Genomic DNA, 12,148 nt, shown 5'->3' with positions numbered 1-12,148 from the left:
ACGTCTGCGTGGTTAGCTGGTCATCAGAAGCCCTCGCTGAGAGGCAGATGACAGTGGGAAGGTAGTGGAGAGGGATGGCCACGCAGCAATGCCAACCAAGTTCCTCTGATGACTTCTGTTGAAGGAAATCTGTCCTGTTTGGATCAGGATTGCAGATGTTTTGTTTCTGTCAGGTAGTCTGGTCACAGTGACATGATGGTACTTAATCCAGTATCCTCGGGTGAAAAGTAGGAGCGACAGGATGGCCCCTTACCTGACTCCTTCCCAGAAGTGGGCGCAGCGTGCCGCCCTGAGCTGTTAACCATCCTGGTGAGATAAGGCACGGAAGTAAACATCTGCTCTCCATCGAGACACCAACGCGTGCCCTGTGGACACAATCCTTCCTGTGTCATGCCTCAGTATCTCCAATAGCCAATTATTTGTTGTTCTACAATTAAGGAAGAATAGACAAATACTAAGATTTGTGCCTGGTATTAAACCTGTTTTCCTAATACAAAGTCATGTTACCAAGGAGAAAAAGCAACTACATACTGATGGGTGAAGGCACAATTTCCATGTTTGGACATGTGGAGGTTGACTTACGATTGGCAGATGTAAAACAACCTGTTTCTGTCTTCTCTTTGGCTGTCTCGTGGACTTTATTTTCCTGTCAATGAGCCAAGCTCGGTTGTTCAACTTCTGCCCTCATGTCTTTGAGCCCTAGGGAACTAATAATCATGCTATTAGTGGACAGTTTCTTGTGTCCTTCTAGGACATCGGGAGGAGGAAGATTTATCCACATCCTCTGAGGATGACGTGGAGCCAACTCCCATGAAGGTAAGGTAGCATCTCCTTTTCCTAAGACTTAACGGCTGCTTTCAAGCCAGGCGCGGGGGTGCATGTCTTTATTCTCAGCACTTGGGATGCAGCAGTAAGAGGATCGCTGTGAGTCTGAGGCCACCCTGAGATGACACAGTGAATTCCAGATCGTCCTGGGCTTGAGCAAGGTCCTACTTCGAAAAACAAACAAACCAAGTTGATTTCATGATTTCTTGAGATTTTGTAGACATAACATACAATAAAATTGATTATGTACACTAGGTTTTAGAGTGTCTGCCAAGGAAGAGGAGGAAATGGAATTTAACCAAACCATCCCTGATTTCAAATGGGTATAAAAAAAAAATGCCAGTGTAGGTTGCAAACTGCATGCTTTGGTATCTGTTGGTTGAAGCAAGTGGTTCTGTTTAGATTCAGAGTGTTTGCCAGACGTGGTGGGGCACGCCTTTAATCCCAGCACTTGCGAGGCAGAGGTAGGAGGGTCGCCATGAGTTGGAGGCCACCCTGAGACTACACAGTGAATTCCCAGTCAGCCTGAGCTACAGTGAGACTCTACCTCAGGGTGGAGGGGGGAGAAGATTAAGATTGTTTGATATTTCAACCAAAAGTGGACAATTGGGTTTTTTCGAGGTAGGGTCTCACTCTGGTCCAGGCTGACTTGGAAATAACTATGTAGCCTCAGGGTGGACTCGAATTCATGGCGATCCTCCTACCTCTGCCTCCTGAGTGCTGGGATTAAAGGCATGTGTCACCATGCCTGGCTCAAAGGTGGACAATTTTTATCATCTATGAAAAGGATGTGTTTTCTCTAAGTGACCTCTCCCATTTCTTCTGGGGGATGTTTGGCTTGGATAGAATTTAAGGGTGTCACCCAAAGGTCCTTGTGGTGATGCTTTATGTGTCCAGTGTTGTGGCACTGAGGTGGTGGTGGCACATTTCAGTTACAAGGCACAGTGTGGATAATGAGGACATCGTAACCATTAGAACAGAGTAATGAGCTCTCATGAGAGCAGGTGGCTACCAAGTTTCCCTGCCATGTTGCTATGTGCCTTATGAATTCTAAACGCAGCCCCCCGAAGGCTGAGAAGCATGATCTGGGCTTTGAATCCGCAAACGAACAATAAACACTGCTTAAAGCGCCCAGCCTCGTGTGACAGCCACACATAATAGACCAACACAGCCTTTGACTTGACCACTCACTCCCGTTACTCCAAACCTCTGGGAGAACTAAAGACCTGAGTAAAGAGAACTCAGGATGATGTGGCCTCAAAATGTTTCTCCTCTTTACATTACAGGTGAAGCGTAAGAAGAGAAGATTTTGTATGTATCTGGAATCACTTACTAAAGACCCACTTTAGATAAGCATTGTAGAAATTCTGGCTTTTCTGCTGTAGTGCTGTGATCTGATTCCTGTGCTGGGAATTAGGAGTCCAGGCCCTAAATTCTGCTCTGTTTCTTATTTAGTTCAGCGTTTGGGGCATCAGCATGTATCTATATGTGTGTATTTATCTGAGGGAGGTATTTCCTGGTGTACAATCCAATTTTCTCAATTGAGAAACATCACAGTATATCCTGTATCTGGATTAATTAGTTCCAATCCCAAGACAGACACACTGGGTAGATGTAATTTCTTGGACACCACCTCACAGATGAACTCAGCAATGGCACAGAGGAAAGTAACCAAGCTCTCTAGCCATGGGCTGCAACAACCACAGTGTGTACCCATGCGTATGCAGGCTAAACGCAACACTCCTGTGTTACAAGTGCTGCTTGTCACCCAGGATGGGATGACAGTCCCTGTGTGAGAGCTCCAGCCCCACAGAGTTGGGGAAACATTTACATTGCTAGAGTGCCAGCCTTGTGTGCGGGAGGCTCTTAGTTCAATCCCCAGGACTGGAAAATAAGGTCTAGCTCTCCCCCTGCATACCTGCAACCCTCCAGCTCACAGAGGCGCTAAACACTATCAAGATTGTCTCAGTGATCCAGACACTGCGATAGCATCTGCGCATCTGTCTGCAGACTTTCACATGCTGTATGATGCAAAGAGCCTGGCTGTGTGAGATGACTATGTTGAAAGTTTGTAATGAGATCACATGCTTAAGCTCAGAATAATTACTCACTTCCCTCTGTTTTCTTGCCGTTAAGCTAACCTGTATTATTGATGCATTTCCAGTGTCTTCTCATGACAAAACATTCCAGGATCAACAAATCAAACTTTTTTTTGAAAATACAAAAGTTCAACCAAAAACGTGCTGTGTAGAACCTGTAACAGGTAACGTCATAGGCTGACTGTGCAGTTTTAATAATTTGGTTAAGTTGTGGACAGTGACTGTATGTATAGCATATCCCATAGGTAAAATGATGAAGAGGTGTAGTCATACTTTTTGGGGGATGGGGGCTCATGTTATGGTAGCACTCTAGTCCAGGGTGACCTGAAATTCATTCTGTAATCTCACGGTGGCCTCAAAATCATGGTGATCCTCTACCTCTGTTTCTCAAGTATTGGGATTAGAGGCATGCGCCACCACGCCTGCCTTTAGTCATACTTTTTAAGATGTGAAATGTTAATTTGTTACGTCAGAAAGTGCCAACGACAAAATTGAAAAATGCACTTAAACTCAGATTTTCTTTAGCCCCATCACTTTGGAAGCTGGGGTCAGAGCACGCCTGTGACTTCAAGGCAAGGCTGGGCTACAGACACAATTCCAGGCCATCCCTAGTCAGAGTGAGACTGCTCAAGAAAAATAGTAATTTTGGGATTTCGTTCAATGTGAGGCTAATAATTTTCTACAATATAGACCCATCTAATATCTATTCAACATATTTCTACATATTTCCACAATTGTTGAACATATCAGACCACCCTATAGAAGGTCTTCTTGTAGCTCAATCTGACGTGGAACTCACTGTATTCTGAGGTTGGCCTTGAACTTTTGGAGATCTCTTCAGCTTTCCTAGTGCTGGTATTTAAAGGTCTGCACCACAATATGTGGCATGAATATGTTTTTTAAATATTATTATTTATTTTCAAGCAGGGAGAGACAGAGATGAGAGAGAGAGAGAGAGCATTCCAGGGCTACAAGCTATTGAAAAATATCCCCACTCCAGAAGCATGTGCCAATTCATCTTACTTTTTGTAGGAACAAGGGAATTGAAAAAGTGTGCTGGCTTTGGAGCCAAGTGCCTTAACCACTAACCCATCTCTGAAGCCGACATATTTTTATTTTATTTTATTTTATATTTTATTGTATTTTATTTTATTTTTTATTTTATTTTATTTTATTATTGGTTTTTTGGTTTTTCATGGTAGGGTCTTACTCTAGCCCAGGCTGACCTGGAATTCACTATGGAATTTCAGGGTGGCCTTGACCTCATGGCAATCCTCCTACCTCTACCTCCTGAGTGCTGGGATTAAAGACGTGCACCACCACGCCCGGCTGGTATATATTTTTAATTTGTGATAATGGAAATCCTGAAACATTATTAACAGAGAACTTTAAATTTTTAAAAATCAAATTTATGTATCTTATGGATGCAAGGGAATGAGAAATGAAAAATCATGCATTTCCTGCAATCTACTACACTATAACATCAGAAATGGCTCTGCACCAATTACATTTCCTGCAAAATGACTTCATGTACTAAAAGCAGGATATTCAAATGATCTTGAAAAAGTAAAAAAGGTCATTAGCCATATTGATGACTTACTTAGCATGAAGGTAGAATAGGAAAAAGCCTCCATTAAAAAACTGTGCATTCTATGCCATTTCACATCCCTTTGTGTGTGTTAAGGACAGGGCCTCCTGTAGCTCAGGCAGGCCTTAAATCCAGTGTGCCTAAAAATGGTTTTAAACCCTATTCACCCTTCCTCATGAGGTGACATGACAGGTAGGGACTGCCACATTCAGCTCAGTAGGACTGATTTGTACCATTCACAGTGCCCAGAGCTTTACGGCCCGGGCTTCAATGTGTCAGTCATTCCGGCTTCTTCCTCTCCTTCCCCGGTAGAAGGGATCATTAGCATCTCAGTACCATGTGCTCACCATGCACCTCAATGACTGTTTAGGTCCACATAGAGAAAATTCCACCGGCCAGATGAAGTCACAAGTTGCCAATATAATAACATTGCTTCTGCTTCCTTCTAGATCTCGAGGACGAGGAAGACTGGGCCACTCCTAATACTCTTGTAAGACTACAGTTCTGTGTCTTTATAGAAATGTAGTTCTTTGTTCAGTGCATGTGCACTGTGTTTGGACAGATTAAGGTAATGAGCTGGTAAGAATTCAGTGGGAACCTCTGAGCTGCCTAATGCGGGTTCCCCATGATGACTAATGTTGCCAAATTCAATATCATTGATACATGGAAGGTTTTTCCTCTTCATTGAATTTCCATCTCATAATACCAGTGGGATACATGAAAGTCCAAGTGGATTTGATAACTGTAGTCTGCCTTAAAGACTATTCCTTGTCGTCTGAGGTCCATTGTGATATCATTGTTGATCTATGCAAAGTGTGCCACTGCATGATTTCTTTTTTTTTTAATTAATTTATTTATTTATTTGAGAGCGACAGACACAGAGAAAAAGACAGATAGAGGGAGAGAGAGAGAATGGGCGCACCAGGGCTTGCAGCCTCTGCAAATGAACTCCAGACGCGTGCGCCCCCTAGTGCATCTGGCTAACGTGGGACCTGGGGAACCGAGCCTCGAACCTGGGTCCTTAGGCTTCACAGGCAAGGGCTTAACTGCTAAGCCATCTCTCCAGCCCGACTGCGTGATTTCTTAATGCATCCCAGGGAAGCCAAAAACGATGTGGAGTGTACTGAGGGATGACCATTCACGGTGTTGCTTTTTCTCTAGGTGCGGAGGCTTGAGGTGGAGGAGTATCCTGGTACGTACTGGGAAATCCCACATGTACTGAGGAAGCCTGCTCCTCTTTCAGTGCAGTGATCTCTGAGTTGGGAGTTCCTGGCAGGAAAGAGGAGGGGGAAGGTGGTCATGACATGACCTGATTCTGCTGTGTGGACTCATGTGGAGTGCTGAAGTTCTGTGCACCGATTATCTTTCCTCTTCCAAGGGGACAGATGAAATGACAAGGCTCTGTCAGTTACTGGCATCAATCAGCTAGCTCCTGTACACATTGTGACATTAGAAGAAGGACTCTGGGTGGGAATAGAGGGACTGAGTTTCTCCTTTACGGCTTCATGCTGTACCTGTCATTCCACCTACAAGATGGTAGGGAGAGTATCCAAGTAGACAACTATCATGATATTCATGTGGCCAAAAGTCAGTGTGGGTTTGGTACCATGGAGATAATTGTGAATCAGGAGAAAGGCAAGGCTGGCGTGAGTGGGTGTTTTTCGTGTGTGGTGCAGAATGGACTGGGTGACCCACTCTCTCTATTGGCTTTATTCCAGAGACCCCTCCTTCCTCGTGCATCCCTGTGGGTGGCACAAATAACAGCATTGATCTTCACTCCGGTAATCCCTCCTATTTACCTGACCCATCATCTGCCCTATCTTGGTTATCTGCTCTGTGGGTCTTTTGCAAAAACCATGCATGTGCTCTGTACGGTCATACTCTGATAGCTGAGGAGTCAGGGAGCATTAACACACCCAGACAGAGAGAACCTGTGAAAGCAGCAATTGTTTCCTGTCACTGCCTGACACTAAGTGAGACACCTCCATTGATGTGATGTACATTGGTGTCATATTTTCATGACAATCATTCCTCTTCCTGTGTCCTCTTTGAAAGGTTCTTCCTGTCTGAGACCATGTGAATACACACTGCAGTTTTTATTGCCTAGTGTGACAGTGGTGAATTTGATCTCTTAACCTCATGTAGCTTGATTTTGGTCACACTGTAGTGTAAACGTGATTTCAATGATTCTTGGCATGCCACAAGGATGCCCCCTTCACTGAGAGTGACACAAACCCCCCCCTGACTGTCCTGATGACAGGGAATCACAAGCGTGTCTCCATTAGTATGCAGGAATGACAAAAGTGACATTAGAGCTGGGTGTGGTGCTGCAGGCCAATAATTCAAACACTTGGGGTGCAGAGGTAGGAGGATCTGCACGAGTTCCAGGCCACCCTGAGACAACATAGTGAAATCCAGGTCAGCCTGGCCTAAAGTGACACAATACCTATTAAAAAAAAAAAAAAAAGAAGAAGAAGAAGAAAAAAAGATATATTTGAAATCTGAACTAGTATTAAATTATTGTACTTTAATCTTTACAAATCCTGTTTGTGTACACTATGGGTTTGAACCTGTGGTGAGTACACAAAGCTGCATTTCCTAGCTTATGGTCTTTCACCCTCAGGATGGATTTCTATCCAATTTCACATCCTGTTCAAGGGACTTCTTGTTGCAGCAGTATGAAATATTCAAATAGGCTTGAAAATGTTAAGAATGTCAATGGCCATTTTGATAACTTTCCCAAGCTCTGCAAAGAGTGGGAAAAGGCTTCCATTAGAAAACAGTTTCATTCTATACCATTTCACTTTGCTCCTTTGCATGTTTGTGGGACAGGGCCTTAAATCCAGTGTGCCTAAAAGTGGTCTCAAACCCTCTTCACCCTTCCTTCCTAGAGCTGACATGACAGGTAGGGGCTGCCACATTCAGCTCAGTAGGACTGTTTTGTACCATTCACAGTGCCCAGAGCTTTACGGCCCGGGCTTCGATGTGTCGTCTGTCTTCTTTCTCTCCTTGCCCCGGTAGAAGGGATCATGAGCAGCTGAGTACCACGTGCTCACCATGCACCTCAATGACTGTTTAGGACCCCACAGAGAAATTTCCACCAGTGAAACATAATAAAAAGTTGCCAACATAGTGACATTGCTTCTGCTTCCTTCTAGATCTCGAGCACGAGGAAGTCCAGGACAGTCCATTAATTCCTGTAAGACCACAATTCTGTGTCTGTATAGAATACAATTCTATGTCCAGTACATGTGCATGTCTTTGGACAGATTAAGATCATGGAGCTGGTTAGAAATCAGTGGGAACCTTGACCAGCCTGTTGCAGATTCCCCAAGAAAATTCATGTGGCCAAATTCAATATCATTCATATGTGCAACATTTTTCTTGTCAATGAATGTCCATCTCATATTAACAGCAGGATACTTGAAAGTGCAAGTGGATTTTGTAACTGTGGTCTGCCTTAAAGACTATACTTTGTCACTTGTGGTCAATTGTAACATCATTGTTGACCTATGCAAAGTGTGCCACTCTGTGATTTCCTAATGCATCTGAGTTAAGCCAAAAATGATGTGGAATGTACTGAGGGATGACCTTCCACAATGTTTCTCTTTCTCTAGGAGCAGAAGCTCAAGGAGGAGGAGGAATCTGGTACGTACTGGGAAATCCCACATGGACTGAGGAAGTACATTCCTCTTTCAGTGCTGAGATCTCTGAGTTGGGAGATCCTGGTAGAAAAGAGGAGGGTGAAGGTGGTAATGAGATGACCTGATTGTGTCATGAAGGCTGTGTGGAATCATATCGAATGCTGAAGTTTTCCTATGCACCGATTATCTTTCCTCTTCCAAGTGGACAGAGGAAATGACAAGGCTCTGTCAGTTACTGCATATTTAGTTAGCTCCCTGTACACATCGACCATCGTGATGTCAAAGAAGGACTCTGGGTGGGAATAGAGGGACTGAGTTTCTCCTTTATGACTTCCTGCTGCACCTGTCATTCCACCTATAAGATGATAGGGAGAGTATCCAAGTGGAAAGCTGTCATGATATTCATGTGGCCAAAAGTCAGTGTCAGTTTGATACCATGGAGGTGTTTGTGAAACAGAGGAAGTCAAGGCTGGTGTGGTGTGAAGGGTGTGTTTTTGTGCTGCACATTGGATTGGGTGAGCCACTCTCTCCATTGGCTTTATTCCAGAGTCCCCTCCTTCCGGGTACGTCGCGGTGCGTACTGCCCGAAACAGCATCGATCTCCACTCTGGTAAGCCCTGCTATTTACCTGATCTACCATCTGCCATACTTTTGGTTATCTGGTCTGTGCACCGTTTGGAAAAACCATGCGTGTGTTCTGGAGAGTCATACTTTGATAGCTAGTAAGTGAGGGAGCATTAACCTATCCCAGACAGAGAGAAATCTGTGAAAGCAGCAAGTTTGGCCTGTCACTGCCTACATAACAAATGAGACACCTCCAATGATTTCATGTACATTGTTCTCATAGTTTCACGAGCAGTCATTCCTCTACCTCTATCCTCTTTGAAAGTTTCTGCCCTCCTGAGAACATATGAATACATAGAACAGGTTTTAAAAAAATATTTAATCAATTTATTTATTTGAGAGAGAGCAAAAGAGGGAGTGAGAGAGAAATGGAGAGAGAGAAAGAGAGGGGGGTGGTAATGGGAATGCCAAAGCCTCCAGCCACTGCAAACGAACTCCAAATGCATGTGCCCCTTGTGCATTTGGATAACATGGGTCCTTTGGTTTTGCGGCTGCTAAACCCCTTAGCGACTAAGAAACCTCTCTAGCTCCATAGAGCAGTGTTTATTGCCTATTGTTACCTTTGTGAATTGTGTCTCTAAGCTTAATGTAGCTTGCCTTTTGTCACACTTTAAACATGACTTCAATGATTCTCAGCATGCCACAAGGATACCACCTTCACTGAGAGAGACACAAACCTCCTGACTGTCCTGATGACAGGGACTCACAAATGTGTCTCCAGTAGTATGCAGGAATGACAAAAGGGACATTAGAGCTGGGTGTGGTGCTGCAGGCCAATAATTCAAACATTTGGGTTACAGAGGTAGGAAGATCCCAATGTGTTCCAGGCCACCCTGAGAAAACAGTGAAATCCAGGACAGACTGGCCTAGAGGAACACCATACCTCTAAAACTAAAAAATAAAAAGAGTGAGAGAGGATGGAGAGAGAGAGAGAAAAATGAAAGAAGGATGAAGATATTTGATATCTGAAGTAGTATTAAACTATTGTACTTTCCTGTTTGCAATTCTTTTTTTAAAAAATTATTTATTTATTTATTTATTTATTTATTTGAGAGTGACAGAGAGAGAGAGAGAAAGAGACAGACAGAGAGAGAGAGATTGAGAATGGGTGCGCCAGGGCTTCCAGCCACTGCAAACGAACTCCAGACACGTGCGCCCCCTTGTGCATCTGGCTAAAGTGGGTCCTGGGGAACCGAGCCTCGAACCAGGGTCCTTAGGCTTCATAGGCAAGCGCTTAACCACTAAAGCCATCTCTCCAGACCCTGTTTGCAATTCTTGTTCACATACACTATGGGTGTGAACCTGTGCAGAGTAAACAACGTTGCATTTCCCAGCTATGGTTTCATCCTCAGATGGATTTCTACCAAATTTCAGATCCTGCAAAAGGAATTTTATCTAATAACATTATAAGTTCAAATAGGCTTGACAATATCGAGTATGGTCCTTGGCCATTGTGATAACTTTCTCAAGCTCTGCAAAGAATGGGAAAAGGCTTCTATTAGAAAACAGTGTGCCATGGGATATATTTTATAATCATGGAAAATGTTAATAAAAATTTTTAATTAAAAAAAAAGAAAACAGTGTGCATACTAGGTCATTTCACTTCCTTATATGTGTGCGTTCAGGACAGGGCCTGCTGGAGCTCAGACACCCCTTAAATAGGCTGTGCCTGAAAATGGTCTCAAACCCTATTCACCCTTCCTCCTGAACTGGCATGACAGGTAGTGTCTGCCACACTCAGCTCAGTAGGACTGAGTTGTACCATTCACAGTGCCCAGAGCTATACGGCCCAGGCTTTGATTTGTCAGTCATTCCTGCTGCTTTCTCTGTTTCCCATGTAGAAGGGATCATTATCAGCTCAGTACCACGTGCTCACCATACACCTCCATGACTTTTAGGTCCACATAGAGAAATTTCCACTGGTGAGACATGTTCCAAGTTGCTAACATAATGTCATTGCTTCTTCTTCCTTCTAGAACTCGAGCATGAGGAAGACGAAGTCTGCACATTAACAGTCGTAAGACCACATTGTGTTTCTGTATAGAAATGTAGTTCTAGCTGGGTGTGGTGGCGCTCGCCTTTAAAATCAGCACTTAGGAGGCAGAGGTAGTTGCATTGCCATGAGTTCGAGGCCACCCTTAGGTGACATAGTGATTTCCATGTTAGCCTGAGCTAGAATGGCATCCTGGAAAAACCGGGAAAAAATTGTAGTGTAGTTCTTTGTTCAGTACATGTGCACTGTCTTTCGGCAGATTTATAATGTGAGCTGGTGAGAATTCAGTGGGAACCTTTGACCAGCCTATCGTGTGTCCCACATGACAATTCATGATGCCAAATTCAATATCATGAATATAATGAAGGATTTTTCTCATCAGTGAACTTCCATCTCACATTTGCAGCAGGATACCAGAAAGTCCAAGCAGATTTCATAACTGCAGTCAGCCTTATAGACTATACCTTCTCATCTGCGGTCCGTTGTGTCAGCATCGTTGACCTACGCAACTGCCACCGCCTGGTGTCCTAATGTCTCCTAGTTAAGCCAAACACGATGTGGAGAGTACTAAGGGATGACCATTCACAATGTTTCTTTTTCTCTAGGTGCAGAAGTTCAAGGAGGAGGAGGAGAACGATGAGGAGGAGGAGGAATCTGGTACGTACTGCGAAATCCCACATGTATTCCGAAGCACGTTCCTCTTTCAGGGCAGATATTTGTTAGTTGGGAGTCCCTGGTAGTAAAGAGGAGGGTGAAGGTGGTAATGAGATGAACTGATTCTGCCATGAAGGTTGTGTGGAATCATGTGAAATGCTGATTTCTCCTATGCACCGATTATCATTCCTCTTCCAAGTAGACAGACTAAATGACAAGGCTCTGTCAGTTACTGGCACTATTTAGTTAGCCCCATGTCCACATCGACCATCGTGATGTCAAAGAAGTACTCTGGGTGGGAATTGAGGGACTGAATTTCTCCTTTATGACTTCCTGCTGTACCTGTCATTCCACCTACAAGATGGTAGGGAGAGTATCCAAGTGGAAAGTTGTGATGACATTCATGTGGCCAAAAAACAGTGTCAGTTTGGTATCTTGGAGGTGAATGTGAATCAGGGGAGGTCAAGGCTGGTGTGGTGTGATGAGTGTGTTTTGTGGTGCACATTGTTTTGGGTGAGCCACTCTCTCCATTGGCTTTATTGCAGCGTCCCCTCCTTCCGGGTACGTCGCAGTGCGTACTGCACGAAAAAGCATTGATCTTCATTCAGGTAATCCCTGGTACTTACCTGATCTACCATCTACCATATTTTTGGTTATCTGGTCTGTGTATGTTTTGCAAAAACCATGAATGTGTTCTGGAGAGTCATACTTTGATTGCTGA

Source organism: Jaculus jaculus, chromosome 14 (assembly GCF_020740685.1).
Source record: "Jaculus jaculus isolate mJacJac1 chromosome 14, mJacJac1.mat.Y.cur, whole genome shotgun sequence".
NCBI classification, from domain to species: Eukaryota; Metazoa; Chordata; class Mammalia; order Rodentia; family Dipodidae; genus Jaculus; species Jaculus jaculus.
The sequence above is the reverse complement of the archived record's forward strand: the minus strand, read 5'-3'. Positions refer to the sequence as shown.